This window comes from Equus caballus, chromosome 28, assembly GCF_041296265.1.
Source record: "Equus caballus isolate H_3958 breed thoroughbred chromosome 28, TB-T2T, whole genome shotgun sequence".
NCBI lineage: Eukaryota > Metazoa > Chordata > Mammalia > Perissodactyla > Equidae > Equus > Equus caballus.
In genome coordinates, this window is record NC_091711.1 from 47,358,615 (window position 1) to 47,374,134 (window position 15,520).

The 15,520-nt window shown below is 57.7% G+C and overlaps 1 long non-coding RNA gene across 1 annotated transcript; it reads left to right on the forward strand.

The window, feature by feature from the left end:
* Window positions 1-9,503: 9,503 nt before the first annotated feature.
* On the forward strand, window positions 9,504-15,201 carry LOC138921206 (uncharacterized). Its single transcript, XR_011433582.1, has 2 exons — window positions 9,504-9,647; window positions 13,951-15,201. It is a non-coding gene; the product is annotated as an uncharacterized lncRNA (long non-coding RNA).
* The last annotated feature ends 319 nt before the right edge of the window (window positions 15,202-15,520 follow it).

Below are 15,520 nucleotides of genomic sequence, written 5' to 3' on the forward strand. Positions count from 1 at the left end.
AGTTTTGTGACTTCCCAAACAGGCTTTTACAACCCAAAGGGAAGGTTGAAGAAAAGCAGGGGACAGAGTATATCATACAATAGAATTGGGGAGAGAAGAGAAAGAACAGACACCTCATCTCCTGGAGGAAGGTCACTGGGGCTGAGACAGGTGAAGAGGAGAGCAGATGTGGCCGGAGAGGAAGAAGGAGGGAGAAGGGCTGGGGGCTGGCCTTGGGAGGAAATTTGGGCACATTGAGGGCCAGTCCTTGAGAGTTACGTGGGCATGATCCATCGCCAGCCGTTCAGTCAGTGCCTGGAGATAACCGCTGTTCAGGAGGATGCAGCAGCCTCGCCCAGGTCGGGGAGGTTAGGGGCACCGACTGACTTGCACAGGACAAGGAGTTCCCGTGAGGGACTTTCAGTTCTGAAACTGGGCAGTCCCGGGCAAACCAGGCCAGGCTGATCACCCTAGCAGGAGCAGAACTCTTCCTCATTGCTGTGGAGGGAGAACCTTCCATCAGTAGCTCCCAGCCCATAATCCATGAATTTTCCAGTGAAAGGTTGTCTGCCTGGGACCCAGGACTTTTCACTCTCTATCCAAATTTCCCTGTGCAAATATCTTCCCCTCCTTCTTTTCAAAGACCCAGAATACTCAGAAGCCCCTCAGGACAGTGGGTGGGGGCAGTGATGGACAGTGAGTATGGAAAGGAAAGTCCCCACTTCAGTACTGGAGTGGGAGAAGACGATTGCGAAATAAACTCTATTGCACTACATGCCACAACTTGCAGAAGGCAGCCAAAGCTGTACTCAGAGGCCAAATGCATTGCTTTCATCATTAAAAGGAAAAATGAAAATAAATGACCCGAGTATGGAGATTAAGCATTTTGATAAGTAATGTATTAGTCCAGGAGTCAGCAAATTTTTTCTATAAAGGATCAGATAGTAAATATTTCAGGCTTTGCAGGGCCACATGCAGTCTCTGCCACATAGTCATCTTTGATCTATTAATTTTTTGATAACTCTAACAACATAAAATCCGTCCTTAGCTTGTTTTCTGACCCTAGTTCTCTGACCCTGTATTAGTCAGGACTTTTCCTATTGCAAATGACAGAAGCCAAGCTATAAGCAATAAAAAGGGGGAACTATTGATTCACATAAAGAGCCCAAGGGCAGTGCAGCTTCAGGCATAGCTGGATCCAGAGCTCAAATAAAATTACCAGTGATTTTTGACTCTCCTTCTGTCTGCTCACCTAGAAGTTAGCCTCATTCTCAGGCAGGTCCTCTCCATGCAATGGCCCCTCACAGCTCCAGGCTTTTGTCTTGCAGCTTGACAACTACAGAGGAAGGAAAAAGCTTCTCTTTCCCAGGGTCCAACAAAGTTCCAGGATTGTCATTGTCTTTGACTGGTCTGGCTTGGGTCACATGCCTGTCCCTGAGCCAGTCACTGTGGCTGGAGAGGGAAGCACTGGCCTGGGTCACATGGGATCCTAGAGCCCAGGCTGGGGTCATTCCCGTCTAGATTGCGTAGACTGAGAAAGGGGAAGTCGTGGCTCCAAGAGGAAACTGGAAGGAGGAGGGTGAGTGCTGGACCGAAAGAATAACCAGGATCCACTATGCACTGAAAATCTTGTATTCACAAATGCACACAGCACAGGCACCATTCACGAGCAAGGTGTTATCTTCACCTCCATTTACAGGGAGGAAACTGAGGCATGGAGCACATAGGAGCCTTGAGGGTAATGCAAGATGGAAACTTACTATTGCATGGCCCATGAGAGGGTCAAAGAAGAAAGGCCACAGGATCGTCTCCAAAGATGCCCACAAGGCCTTGAGAAAAATTCAGGGCTCCTTCCTGACTTGAAAAACAAACACACAACAAGCAGAAACTCAGAAATTTAGATGGGAAGCTCTTCATTAGCAAGAACTGGACTTCACCATCTCTCATTTGCCTGCTCCCCAAGGCCAGCCTTTAGAGCCCTGGGGATTCTGGGCTCTGGACATGCGCCCCTAATGTCATTCAGCCTGGAGTCTGGAGCAGTAGTCTGTGGTCCATGATTCGGTCCCACCTCTGTGCCTTTTCCATGCTGTTCCATGCTGTTCCCTACCTGGAATTCCTTTCCACTACATTTACAGCCCAATTCTGACCACTGACCTCCTGGACCCTGAGACTGAGTCAGGCTGTAAAGGGCACCGAAAGCCAGGCAAAGACCTTGCGCCTTGTCCTGGACAGGGCCTGAGCATCACACACTTGGCTGCGTGAGTAAGCTGGGCTCCTCAATGGCGGCACCGCAGACACTGGGGACTGGATTGTTCCCTGCAGCAGGGGCTGTGCTGTGCATTGTAGGATATTCAGCAGCATCCCTGGCCTCCACCGACCAGACACTTGTAGCACCTCTGCCCCCAGGTTGTGACAAAACAAATTACCTGTAGACGTTGTCACATATCCCCAGCGGGCAGGGTCGGCCTGGTTGAGAGCCGTGGGTCTCGGCTACGAGATCTGGATTTCCTGGTGTGGAGGGTGCAGGTTCTGTGCATCCTGTTTCCCGGACATCCCAGGACGGGGCCTGGTGGGCCACGCTCAGGCTGCCCCACGGGCGCATCTGAGCTCCTGCTTGGGGGAAGCAGAAATGTCCAAACAAGCGATTTCCTTCTCAGCCAGTGACGCAGCTGCCACATTGTCTCTGCCCGCGTTCCACCGATGCCGGCCTGGCCCTGGACATGCCTGGCTGCAAGGGGGCTGGCCAGGACCAGCTTCCACTTTACACGACAGGTGGGCACACAGACCCTGGCCGGGGGAGAAGGGGACAATGGACTTTGGCGGACAGCTGGCAGGCCTTCTAGACTCCAGTCCCCACTATGGTCCTCCCCACACTCGTTGCCTGGCACCCTCCCCCACTACTCATATTCCTACAAGCCCCTTGAGGCCTTTGATTCCGCAGCTCCTGGCCTAAAGGGTGCGGCCCTTGCTCCTTAGCTTAGTGCAGAAGGCCTTGTACCAGCGTCAGGTCCCGCACTGACCTGTCAAGCCATCCCACTGGTGCCATGTGATCCACCCAAACCGTACACAGTCCTGCGCACTGATCACATGTTGTTCTCACTTCCTAGATGCTCTTGCCCACTACATCCGTTCTGATTAGATTTGACTGCATATTCTAGCAAAACTCAAAACAGCAGTGCTTAAACAAGGTAAACATGTATTTTTCTTTCCCATAAAAGAATTCTAGGTGTAGGTAAACTAGGGCTGGCATAAAGGCTGCACATGTCATCAGGGACCTAGGCTCCTGCCAGCCCATTGCTCTGCCTTCCTGTGCATGTGTCCCTTCACCTTAGAGTCCAAGATGGCTGCTAGAGCTCCACCATCACATCAGCTTTCCAGGCTGCTGGATGGAAGAAAGACCAAAAGGCATGCCTCTCCCCATTCCTGGATACTTCCACTTACTTCTCATTGACCAGAACTTGGTCACATGGCCATAGCTAGCTGCAAGGGAGGCTGGGAAATGAAATCATTTAGCTGAGTAGCACTCTGCCCCCGATAACTTTGGAGCTCTGTTACAAAGGCAGGTAGCGAGATGGACACTGAGGCATACAGGCACCCACTTCTCCCCACCCTGCGATCTACTCAGATGTCCCCATCCTGGACCCACCCAGCCTGTGGGCAACTGTTTAGACCTCCTCCCTGGGGGCTCACCTGGACCCCAGCCTGTGGCCAGGTCCAGAAAGTCCATGCTAAAGGGATAAAGGAGCAGGTGGACACCCCCTCCCTGTTCATAAGAAGAGTGTCGAGTTAAGACCCGCTCTGGGCTGATCTGGTCAAAGCCGCAGCCGCGAGGCAGGGGAGGTGTGGAAGAGGGTCATTGTCTCATGCAAACATTTCCATTTTCTCCTGTCCTCACTCTGCCATGACATTTAACTTCATGCATTTTTCATGCCTCTTAAGCCCAGTGTATTCTTTAGAAAACAGAGATGACTCACTCGCTTTCCCAGCCTCTCAGGAAGTGACCGGCCAATCACTCGGGGGAGGAGGAAGCTGGCCTCTGAACCAGAGACTCGTCCTTAAGAAGCTGGATTAACTGTCTGAAATGTACTTGCATCTGTAGCCGTAATCCTATTTGCCAAGTTGATCTCCTAAAAGTAATGGGGTGTTTGTTCTTTGTCTCAGGCACCGAGAGCCACAGCACCAGGGCTGACCGCTGATGGCAGTGGCGCCTGGGAACCTGCATTCTGACCCCACACCCCTCCTGACTCATCAACAACAAACGCTTTGACTCATGGTCAAAGTATCTGGTTGGAACCCCTTGCTTCAAGGGTGGGAAGCCCCTTGCTCAGGGAGGGGAAGGACTGCCAGGGTCATCCAGGGGCCAAGGAAGGATTCCTACCCAAGCATGCTGGCCCCAGCACCCAAGGGGGTCCTGGGGGTTCTTGTACCACCCCCCTCCCGTAGCTGCAGCCAGCAGACCCGTGAGCTGGGCCCCCGGCCTGGCCACATGGGCTTCCTCGCCTGCATTCATTCCCCGGTGCATGGCCCCAGGGAGGTAAGCACACTGACCTAGACTCCGCAGCATCCCCTCCATGGAGGTGCCCCATCTCGGCCTGAAATGCACACAGGCCACCAGGGGGCAGTGTCTGGGGTGTCAGGGTAGGCTCCCATCCTGGCCCAGAAAATGCCTTTGTATCTGGCAAGCTCTGGGCCTTAGTTTGCTCAGCTATGAAATGGGAGGTTGTCACGGATGCTGAGGCCTTGGCCAGCCCTGATACTCTGGGACCCCTCATCTGGGCAGCGTCCCCACAATGGTGAATGAATGAGGGAGTGGGTGAACAAGGTGATGGACCCTCCTTGGCCTGTCAATCCCTGCTTTCCCCCCTGGCCCCTGGGGCGCTCTCCGGCTGCTCCCCCCTCACCTCCATGCCAGGATTCACCGAGGAAAATGCACACCCGTTCAGAGCTGGGGGACTAGCCGTTCCTTCCAGGGCATCTCATCCGAAGGGGCCTGCTGCCCACGTCGCTAGAGGTCCCAGGAGGCTCAAGGGGACAGACGTGGTCTGCAGCACCCAGCATGGTGCTGGGGCGGGGGCTCCTGGGGGACCATCACAGCCGATTCCTGGGTCCACGGTGAGCGAGCAGAAAGTGGGGGTTAGGGGGCAGAGTCTGGAGATGGGGACTGTGGGTACCAGGCTCTGTGACTCCAGGCCTCAGTTTCCCCATGAGTGAAACATGAGCTGCCTCCTTGGTTGTCGGGAGTGTGATGCGCTTAGGTGGGGCCTGGCACACACCAAGTGCCCCAGTGAGCGAGAGGCATCTTGCCTGCAGATGACAGTGATTGCAAACACGAGGGCATGTCCAGGGTGCTTGTAACATGGAAGCTGCTTGGGGACCCCTCCTCTTCTGGGGAACTGTACTGAGGGAGGGAGCAGGTGGCACGTGGGGATGACAGCCCGGCCCTCCTCCTCCAGGTGGGTGCTGGGACCCCTGTGGAGGGACAGGGCGGATCCAGGCCAGGGCCAGGACAGAGCTCCGCCTCCGGGAAAGTGGGTCCTGCCGGCATACCCCGTTCCCTGGGCCCCAGAGATCTGGGGGACGCAGCTCCTGAACCCCCAGATGCCTTTCACTTCACGTGTTTTCCCACTTCTGGAGCCACCCTTTGGCGCCCATGGTGCCCGCTGCCCTCCCTGCTTGGTGGGCGATGGGTAGAAACAGGATGCAGTAGTGCCCAGCCCAGGAGGCCCGTTCAAGCTCCATCCTCCTCCCCTTTGTTGGGGGGTGGGGCTGGGGCTGTTACAACAGCCTCCCCAGAAACTAGAGACAACAGGGGAAAGATTTTGGGGGGATGGGAGTTGGCATGATGCAAAAGAGCGTGCCTCAGACATGCACACCTACTGATTTCCTGGCTGGTGAAAGTGTCTGAATGGGGTCTTCACTCAGAGCCAGGCCAGGAGGAGATTTCTCCAGACCCAGGAGGTAAAAGGACGTGTAGCTGGACCGCTAGGCTAGCTCGCAGGGGGCGGGATGGGCCCGTCACTGAATTATCCTGCATTTTCGGTCCTGCACACGGTGTGGACAGCTGGGGCTGCCGTCCTGGGCCATCCAGCCACTGGGTTATTACAGCAAGGATGTTACTGGTCGGCTTGGTCGACGGGGTCCACCGGGCAGATGCGTCTGTCTCTGGCTAGGGAGCAGCCTTTTCTGTTGGACTTTTGTGAGCCCAGAGAAACGGGGGCAGACTTTCCAAGACCCTGAGGCTTCCACCATTCCTCCTGGGACCTGTGGCCCAGGCCGGTGGGCAGGTGGGCATGGAGGAGGCCAGAGATGGGGGAGGAGCTGAGGGGCCTGTTGTCCCATCCCAGCAGGGAGACCGTGGGCAAGCTTCCAGCCTCTCCAGCACAGCGTCCCCACTCATTTGGGACAGAGGCTGGTTCACCGGCACTGGTGACAGCAGAAGCAGGAAGGGGACCATCAAACTATGTTTCAAACTATGTATCAAACTATGTTTGATGGGGAGGCTATGCCGTCCAGAACCCAGGGGCCCAGGAAGAAAACAGAGGTGCCTCTGCCCTCCGTGGGAGATGCTGCAGAAGCCGACAAGAGCCTGGGGCTGCGGGAGCCCCAGTGGGACCTGCATGGAGGGGGTGTCCAGGAAAGGCTTCCGGGAGGAGAGCGGCCGTTGCTGAGGCCTGAAGGATGAGCCAGGTAGAGAGTCCAAGAAAAAGTCTTCCAGGCGGAGGGACCAGCATGAGGAAAGGCACAGAGGTGTGCGAGACAAGGCCTGCTGGCCGAGCGTGGCAGCCACACGGGCCTCAGCCTCACCCCAGTGTCCGCTGAGCGGCTTCCTTTCAGAGGCTCCAGGGTTTTGCTCTGTAAGATGGGGTGACCATGCCTTCCTGTCCCCACAGGCGCCTGCAGGCACCTCTCTGCCGTTCCCAGGAGCACAGTCCCTGCACCCCACCCTCTTCAAACCCACTTGCACTGAGCCCCCAGCCCCCAGCCCCAGCTCCCACCACCCCCTCCAGCCACACAGACTGTCCCCGGCGACCCCTCGTGTTTGATTTTGGGCACACTGCCCAGAGGGCCTTGTCCTCACCCTTCTTCATCAGGAGACTCCTGAGCCACTCACTCTTCAGCCCACTGAAGTGGCGGGCACCTCCTCCACAGAGCCCTCCTGGTTGCCCCAGTAGCCTTAGATGCTCTCTCTCCTTGGCCCCCACGGCCCCTTTACCCACGCATCCCGGCCTGGCTCCCACTGCACTGTGACTGTCTCTGTCCCTGCAGGAGAAACCTCTGGGCAGATCTGGGGCTGATGGCTGTCTGCCCTCCGCCTTACCCCCAGCACCCCGAGTCTAGGGGGTGCCTGCCGTGTGTGTGGGAGAGACACAGGCATGACCGCACGGCCGGGGCTACCATGGGCTGCCCAGCGACCATCACTGAGTGGGCTTCTTTGGCAGGTGGTGGTGGTGGTGGCAATGACGGTGGAGGTGATGGTGGTATTTTAGAGAATAAGAAGGAAAATCTCCTTTCCTCCCACTGCATCCAGGTTTGAACCTGAATTTACCCTTATGTGTTACAGTCCCTGCACAAGAGCGGACCACTTCAGCCTCAGTTTTCCACGGAAGTAATGGGTGGTAGTGGGGCGGAGGGGGCCTTAGGTGACCCGCTCACCCTCTCAAAGGTTCTGCACCCAGTTCTGATGTGGGGGTGCTTTCTCCCACCAAGCGATTCTCAGGCCCCAGCTGGGGGTCCTACAGTTCTGACACTGTCTCCCGGGAGCGGCGTCACATCCTGCAGGGAAGGGCTGAGTCCTACAAGCCTGCCCCCACCCTTCACACGCCAGGAGTGGGTCCAGGTTGTCACCTGTGCTTCTGAGCGGCTGGCTGTGGATTGGAGGTTCCCACCACCCCCTCCTCGGGTTCAACTAATTTGCTGAAGCAGCTCACAGAACTCAGAGAAACATTTCCTTACTAGATTACCAGCTTATTATAAAAGGATGTAACTCGGGAACAGCCAGATGGCAGAGCCACTCGGGGCAGGTGTGGGGAAGGGGCTCAGAGCTCCCGCGCTCTCCCCGGGCGCGACTCTCCTTCATGTCCACGTGTTCACCAACCAGAAGCTCTCCGAACCCGTGCCCTGGCACGATTGAAGAAATCCTTGGCCATTGGCGAACCTCCAGCCACTCTCCCCTCCCCTCAAGGTCAGGAGGTGAGATGGAAAGATGGAAAGTTCCAACCCCCTAATCACAAGCTTGGTCCTTCTGGTGAGGATCCCCCATTTTTAGGGGGGGGGGTCCAAAAATCACCTCATTGACACAGCAAAAGGCACCACTATCACTCTCAGCACTTCAGAAATTCCAAGAGTTTTAAGAGCTCTGTGCCAGAAACGGGGACGGGACAAAGACCAAACATACATTTTTTATTATGAATCACAATGTCACGCCCCCCCCGGCCGTGCCCCTCAGTCCTGGGTGCCTGACGCCTCTTGGCTCTGTGCAGTGGGCGGGGTCATCCTCTCCTCACTGGGCAGAGTCACGGTCAGGTTTGGGTGACCGCAGCCGGGCCGGGCAGGAGAGTGGGGGAGGCCTGGCACCCCTGTGCCCTGAGGGCTGTCTGAGCCTGCCTGCCACATGGTGGCCTGGCCCCGGCTGAGAGTCCACGGTGCCCCCAACAAAGCATGGCCCCAGCCTGAGGGGCAGAGGCAAGTGGGAGGAAGTAGGTCCCCGTGGGATGAGGACCCAGAGGTGGTTGTGGGATGAGGGGCTGGGGGACGCCTCCCTTTCTGGCCTCGTGGTCCCATCTGTACCATGGGGATGGTCACACCACTCTTTCCTGAGAAATCAGAGGCCGTTGCCCTCCACCTGCCCCCACCACTGTGCTTCCTGCCCCCATCCCCCCAGGACAAACGTGGGCAGGATTTGACCTGCTAAATAAATGACAAGCAATAGTATATATTGGAGTATGTGAGGAAGCCATTTGGTTTATAACTAACCCCACCTGACCTTGTTTTTCCAAAAGGGCCTGACGTGGCCCATTGGGCAGGAATCGTCCGTCTGCTTTAAACACTCATGCTGTTCCAAAGCCAAGATGATGCCCTTAAAGATAGGGATACAGCTTCCCTGTATCAGCATTCCCTTAAGGATAAGCATCTCTTCCTAGAAACTAAGGATTGATTACCCACCTGCTGTGCTCACCTTGTGACCACTGACCTGCTGACCCCGACCTGCTGTGCCAGCTAAGCATCTCGTGACAGTTGTAAAAGGGACATTCCTATCATATGTGATGGATGCTCTTTGTTCCAGGACGATATGTAACCACTCTGTCCACCCCGCTTCTTTGGAGCCCTTCCTTCCTTGGGGAGCGAAGGCCCCGGGCTGGTCCTCAGACCTGGCTCATAATAAACGCACCCCAACTTTGATTTATGGATTGATTATGGATTATTTGCCACGACAGTCCTCAGGCAGCTCCCAGCCTCTGGCCCTTGACCTTGGGGATCAGTTCCCGACAACTTCCGGCGTGCCCACCAGAGGGCGCTGGGTGGCCAGGAAAAGACGGGCCCTCCGACCAGGCCACGCGACAGGCAGGCGCTGGAGGGACCCACACAGCAAGGGAGGCTGTGTGACCCCGGCAGGCAGGTCCCCTCGCCTCTCCGTCAAGGGCCTGCCTAGGGGGCTGCGAGGAGACATGGTGAGGACCCGGGAAGCGCTGGGCTGCACCCCCACCCCACTCGGGGAGACGGAGGCCCAGACGGGTATGAATGGCGGATGAGTATTTGAATGGGGGGTCCTCCTGGGGACCAGGGGGTCTGCAGGCACCGGAACGGTCCCCTGGGGGCCAAGGGCAGTGAGTGGGACGCAGCAGAGGCCAGCCCGGCCGAGTGGCTGAGTGCGCTTGTGGACGGACCACACTTTGTGCATCCGTCGTCCGCGGGTGGACACGGGGTGTTTCCCCTTTTCTGGCCGTCGTGACAGGGCTGCTGTGAACGGGTGTGCAGAGTCCGCAGTCCCCGCTGTCACTTCTCCTGGGGTGGGCCTAGGAGGGGGCTGCCGGGTCAGAGACGGGGCTCAGCTTTCTGAGGAGCCGCCAAACTGTTGTCCACAGCGATGCACCAGGTCCCGCTCTCCACAGCCGCCCTGGCTCCTTACGTTCCCTCGGGCTTTATTATTATTACTGTTATTATTACTATGTTAGCCTCCTAGCGAGTGTGACGTGCCGTCTCTCTGTGCTTCCTGCCCTTTGACGGCTGAACAACACCACGCCCTCTTCCCGTGGGGCGCACAGTCAGGAGGGAGAGGGACCCAAACCACCCTGAACCCCGCATGGCGAGGGGCTGGCGGAGGCGGGGCGGGGGAGGCGGGGCTCGGGGGACGCTGCCCCGCCCGGGACGCCTGACGGTCCTGCTTACTTGTGAGGGGACTAGAGGGAGGCGGGGTGTGAGCTACACCTGCACACGTACCTACACACACCACACCCCAAATACACCACACACACGCCACACACACCACACACCTACACACACCACACACCACACATACAGCACACACACCACACACCAACACACACCACACACCACACATACAGCACACACACCACACACCAACACACACCACACACCTACGCACACCACACACACACCACACACACCACACACCTACACACACCACACAGCACACACACACCAACACACACCACACACCAACACACACCAACACACACCACACACCAACACACACCTACACACACCACACACCACACATACAGCACACACCTACACACACCACACAGCACACATACAGCACACACCTACACACACCACACAGCACACACACACCAACACACACCACACACCAACACACACCACAACCACACATACAGCACACACACCACACACCAACACACACCACACACCTACGCACACCACACACACACCACACACACCACACACCTACACACACCACACACCACACATACAGCACACACCTACACACACCACACAGCACACACACACTTACACACACCACACACCTACACACACCACACACCTATACACACACCACAGACACCACACACCTACACACACCACACACCTACATACACCACACACACCACACACATCACACACCTACACACACCACACACCACACATACAGCACACACCTACACACACCACACAGCACACACACACTTACACACACCACACACCTACACACACCACACACCTATACACACACCACAGACACCACACACCTACACACACCACACACCTACATACACCACACACACCACACACATCACACACCTACACACACCACACACCACACATACAGCACACACACCACACACCACACACCTACGCACACCACACACACACCACACACACCACACACCTACACACACCACACACCTACATACACCACACACACACCACACACATCACACACCTACACACACCACACACCACACATACAGCACACACACCACACACCAACACACAGCACACAGCACACACCTACATACACCACACACACACCACACAACCACACACCACACACCACACATACAGCACACACCTACACACACCACACAGCACACACACACCACACAGCACACACACTTACACACACCACACACCTACACACACCACACACCACACACCTATACACACACCACAGACACCACACACCTACACACACCACACACCACACATACAGCACACACCTACACACAGCACACACCTACACACAGCACACAGCACACACACACCACACACCTACACATAACACACACCTACACACACACCACACACCTACATACACCACACACACACCACACACATCACACACCACACACCACACATACAGCACACACAGCACACACCAACACACAGCACACACCACACACCTACGCACACCACACACACACCACACACACCACACACATCACACACCTACACACACCACACACCACACATACAGCACACATACAGCACACACCTACACACAGCACACACCTACACACACCACACAGCACACACACACCACACACACCACACACCTACATACACCACATACACACCACACACATCACATATGCACACAAAGACACACGCACATCCCACATACACGCACATGCATGCACACGTGCACACACTCCCTCAGGCTCTGAGGACCAGGGCCTGTGCCGCCATCACAGCTCACTCACTCAGCAATACGTCAACCAACAAGGATCTTTTCAAGGCCTCCTATGTGCCTGATTTTGTGCTAAGAGTTTTGGAGATACCGAAATAAGCGAAATACCTAACACATTCCCCTTGCGGGGGAAAAACGGAGGCAAGTCTGGGCCGACCCAGTGGGAGTTGCACAAACTCCCCATCTCGGTGCTGGGAGGGTCCTCACTCCAGAGAGCAGGGCAGGCAGATCCCAGAGGGCTTCCCTGAGGCGGTGCAGCCAGCCGAGTCGGAGGGCTGCGGAGCCAGCAGGGGGCGCTGCTGGCACAGGGTATGGGACAGGCTAGGCCCTGGGTGTGACTCGGGCCGCAAGGAGGCCGCGTGGCTGGGCTGGGGGACCTTGGAGGGTGCTCTGGCTGAGGGCCTGAGGCCTGAGGCAGCACGGGGAGCAGGCGGGTGGGGCAGGCTGCCCACTGCACTGCGCTGCCGGGCTATGGCTGGACCCGGCCGCCATGAGGACAGCTCCTCGCGGCCGGCCCAGTGGCCGGCCCCTGTCCCCAGGCCTGGTGGCTGGGCAACTGTCCGTCTCCAGGGGCCAGCCTGGGGTCACAGAGGAAGGGAGCCACCAGCAGCTCTCTGACCCTGCTCGGTCACTCGGGTACCCAGCCCGCAGCTGCCGGATGCTCCCTCCAGGGGGAGGGACAGGAGGCCCAGGGGGCAGGCTGTTTGCCCATCCTCCTGCTGAGGGCTAGGAGTGGGGGGGGGTTCCTGCAGTGGCCCTGCCCTCTGGGGCGCTTCCAGGGTGGGGAGGGCAGCCAGCAGCCGATCGCAGAGGGGTTGTGCCCTAATGGAAGTGGACATGAGAAGCGCCAGGAGGAGTGGGCAGCAGGACAGGGCGGGGGTGACTGGGGAGAACTTACAGTCCCACTGATACAGCAGGAACCAAGACAGGCAGGTCTTGCCACAGCCTGGTTGGCTGGGGGGATGGGGCAGACAGCAGGGAGCACCCCAACAGGAAGGACGCTAATGCAAGAACGGAGAGGGGTGCCAGGCATGGGAGGCTGGCCATGGGAGGTGAGACCTGAAGGCAGCAGCCTTGAAGGGACCAGGAGGAGAGCAAGGCAGGCAGAGGGCTCAGCCAGTGCAAAGGTCCTGTGGTGGGAAGAAGCTCAGCACAGCCCATGGGTAGTCAAGGGCTGCCGGAGAGGGAGAAGATGGGGCTCAGATTTTCTGAAGTCCCCCACCTCACCCCCTAGGCAGGGTCCTAGGGCCCCTCCTCATTTTAAGGCTGAAAGGAATCAGTTTGATTCAACTGGACAGGCCTCCTCCGGGAATCCGGCCCCCTAAATCACAGCGCCTGGCGGCGGGTTCACTCCAGGACACGCCGTCTTCTGAGTTCCGTCTTCCTGTGTGGCTGCGATGGGGGTGGGGGAATCTGGCCCTGGGCCACCCCTCCTCCGCCAGCGCATTGTCTGCCCTGCGGCCGGAAGCGGCTCCTGCCCGAGGCGGGCGGGGCCGTGGGGACCTTGAACCAGGCGGCTGTGGGGCTTCACGTCTGCGCAGAGGACCCGCTGAGCTGCCCTCCGCTCAGCCCGCGCTCACTGGCCAGAACAGCCGGGCTCGGGGAGCGCCACCGTCCGGCCCTCCACCCTGGGGCTGCCCCAAACCTGAAGCCAGGAGGCTGGACGTGGCGGCCCGGGCCCTGTCTCCCAGCACAGCCACTGAGCTGGGGCCCCATCCCTGTCCTTTGGTCCATCCCATGCTCCCCAGAGCCACCCAGTCACCCAGCTGGGGGTGACTGACCCACCACTGCCCCTCCTGCAGATGGCAGCCACCGCTCAGCCAAGAGAGGGAAGATGGGAGAAAAAGCCGGGACCTGATTTACAAGTGAAATGACAGCGCTGGCCGCCACCGCCACCGCCTCTCCAAAGAAAAACAATCCAGCAATTAGGTTCTCACCAAGGCAGTGTAGCCAGAGGCCTGATTCCCGGCTCCAGGGGAAGTCAGACCAAGACTCTGGGCGGGCGCAGGGGTCGGTGGGGGTGGGGGCGCAGAGGTCAAACCTGGGAACCAGGTTGGCCAGCCACTGAGTGGCTAAGTTCACGCGCTCCACTTAGGCGGCCCAGGGTTTCGCTGATTCCAGTCACTGGCACGGACATGGCACCGCTCGTCAGGCCATGCTGAGGTGGCGTCCCACATGCCACAACCAGAAGGACCCACAACTGGAATCTACATCTATGTACTGGGGGACTTTGGGGAGAAGAAGAAGAAAAGATTGGCAACAGATGTTAGCTCAGGTGCCAATCTTTAAAGGAAAAAAAGAGGGGGGAATCCGTGTCCCCTGGTCCACATGGTGCCCACCCTGGACTGGGGCTGCAGGGGGGCTGCGACACCCCAGCTTGACTCGCCCCAGCCTCCGAGGCCTCAGGGTCACAGAGAACTTTCCCCTGGAGCATCCTTGAGGAACGATGGCTGTGTCCAGCTGGGGAAAACGGACTTCATTTGTTAGAACTGAATTTGTATCTGGAGCTCCAGCTCTAGCAGACATGGGATCCTGGGCCATGGGGTAAACTGAGTCAGCTCAGAGTCCTTCTTCTCCAGTGGCATCTGACTCCTACACCATCCGTCCAGGCCTGCCCTTGGGGTCCTTCCAGACAGGCCCCTCTGGCTCCCCCAGGCCTCGGTCACTGCGCATCTTTCCTGGGGAGTCTGGAGATGTGGACCTGCTCTCTGGCCACTCCAGGAACCCCCCTTCCCCGCCCTCACCGGAGCCCTGGGGACCCACACACAGGTCCACCCTGCTGGGTTCCCCGGGTGGTGGGCACAGGCTGGCCCTGCCGGGCCCTCAGAGACCAGCCCCACCCTGTCCCCAGGGTTTGGACCCCTCTCAGGTGCAGCCCCCTCCCCCTCAAGGCCCGCAGCAGCGCCAGCTCAGGGTCACTGGCTCATCCTCTCCCCAGAGCCACTGTTTGGGACATGAACTCATGTTGGCCAGGCTCTGGTTTCTAGAAGCTTCTTTTGCTGTTTTTCTTTCAAATGTTTTCTCAGCCATGCTTTTCAAAGTCTATTTTGATGTCAAAAGCTGGCCAGAATCTCTGTTATCCCTCCTGAGATATCTCCCTTCTCTCTGCTGCTGCCTGGCAGGGGGGAGGCTGGGTTGGGGCCAATCTTGGGGAGAAAGGCACATCCCCCACACCAGGCGAGGATGGCCATGCCCATTCGTCAGAGGAGTCGTTGGTCCGATTCAATGATCATATCAGAGCTGCCTGCTCGGTGTGAGCATCCACGTGCTTGGCAACAGTCCCTCCATAATCTTCCGTGGCTCCCCATTGCCTCCCTCAAGGCACAGCATATTGGAGCCTCTGGGGTTTCTCTCTCCCAGGTGCCCCTCCTC